The sequence below is a fragment of the Psammomys obesus genome, unplaced genomic scaffold (genome assembly GCF_907164565.1).
Source record: "Psammomys obesus unplaced genomic scaffold, mPsaObe1.curated_primary_1811, whole genome shotgun sequence".
Taxonomy (NCBI): domain Eukaryota; kingdom Metazoa; phylum Chordata; class Mammalia; order Rodentia; family Muridae; genus Psammomys; species Psammomys obesus.
In genome coordinates this window covers 1,221,099-1,223,170 of record NW_026596287.1, presented here as the reverse complement: position 1 = coordinate 1,223,170, position 2,072 = coordinate 1,221,099, and positions in this window count along the sequence as shown.

The window sequence follows — 2,072 nt, the reverse complement described above, 5'->3', positions numbered from 1 at the left end:
AATGCAAATCAAAATGATGCTGAGATTCCATCTCAGGAATCAGGAAGGCCTGGGTCCTTCACGTGCTCCAGCGGTCCTATGGGGTAGATGTTGGAGTGGCCAACTCAAAGCTCTGGATCATAGCCTGGATTTGGGCCTGGGAGGTATGTGAGCTGGTCAGACCTCCGGATTTTCTGCATACGCACGACCAGCGTCCAGCACCGCCAGGGCTAGCTCCTCCAGTGTCTCAGGAGACAGGGGCAGCACCATCTCTCCCACTCTCATGCCCTCGGGGCCATGCAGCAGGCTAGCAGAGCCTGTTCCACTGTGCTGCTCAGGTGAGGTTCAGGGCCCACTTTGTAGAGTGCTGCAGCAGCTGAGGGACAGGTCCGGCCCTCCAACTCACATGGCCCTGGAGCCAGGTTTCCCACCTGTCACAGGTGGCAAGGAGTGAGAGTGAGGGATGGCATCTCCCCCTCATCCATGTGTGCAGACCAGTTGCAGGACCATCTCTCCCCCCGACACACTCTGTGGATCAGCTCACGACTCCTAGATCTATAATCACCCCAAACCCAGATGACTAGATGCCAGATTAACATCAAAATTAATAGCAGCCAGGGCAATAGTTCCAGCAGAGCCTATCCCCCTACCTCAGCAGGCCCCGGATATTCCAATACCAAGAGCCATGCAGAAAGGGCCTGGGACAAGAATATGAAGTTCCTGGAAATGGCCCCACACTTTGCACACTCTCCAATGAGTGAGCCAAGGCCCCAGACACATTGTTTGGGTTGCTTCCCGATGCTAATTTGCCCTTCTATGCTTGTGATTGCTGTATCATCTCTCATATATATTTGCAGATGATATGGTCGTATACATAAGTGACTCTATAAATTTCACCAGGGAACTCTTACAGCTGACAAATACTTTCAGCACAGTGGCTGGACACAAGACTAACTTAAAACAATGAGTAGACCTCCCATATACAATGACAAATGAACTGAAAAAAAATCATTGCAATAGTACCCTTTACTGTAGCGAGAAACAATAGAACATATTTGGGGGTAACTTTAACCAAATATGTGAGCAACCTGTATGATGAAAACTTCAAGACTCTGAAGAAAGAAATGAAAGAAGCTATCAGAAGATGAAAATATCTCCATGCTCATGGTTTGTAAAAATTTACATAATAAAAATGACCATCATACCAAAAGCAATCTCTAACTTCAATGCAATTCCCATCAAAATTCCAATACATTTCTTTATGGATAGCCATGATCTGTTTGGTTTTATCTTCCTCTAATTCTTTACGTATTTTATTTGTCTCCTCTATTATTCTCTTCATCAACATAGATGTAAGGTCATCTTCTTGCTTTTCTATTATGCTGCATTGTTCAGGGCTGTTCGCCTCTGGATGGCTGGGTTCTGGAGATGCCATATTGCTCTGTCTTTTGTTGGTTGAGCCTTTACGCTGACCTCTACCCATTGGGCTGAGTTAGGTGTTGGCTGTTAGTTTCTGTGCTTCCTGAAGTCCTGAGGTAGGGAGTATCCCCTTGGCCGGAAGATGATTTTTCCTGAAGGAGTCCCTCTCTGCTTTTTGGTTATGGTCACTGTATGGCCAGTGTTTCTCAGGAGTTGCCACTGCTCACCTCAGGTTTATAACCCTGAGTAGTAGCTGTGGTCTATGTTAGGCAGGAGGGGATCTCCTCTTACCCATAGAATTTCTCAAGACAGCTGCCCCACTGCTGGGTTTCTTGTTATAAATTTAGTGTGCTGCTGCTCACTAAATTGCCATGTACAGTCCTCTTGAAGAACCTGCTTATTCCCTAGCTGTGGGGTTTTCTCCCAACAGGGAAAATCAGTCTGTTATCCTGGGGCGCACAGTTCTGTCTGGGAAAGTGGGAGGTGCACTCAGCAAGTCTCTAGGCCAGAGGCTGATTGCTCTGCTCTGGACCTGGAGAATGTGCACCTAGGTTGAGTTGTCGCCTGGGGGCACTGTTCTGGTCTGGAGGCTGGGTGCCTCACTCTGGACCAGAAGCTGTGTGTCTCTGTCTGGGATGGCGGCTATAGGCACTGCTCTGGTCCAGACGCTGTGG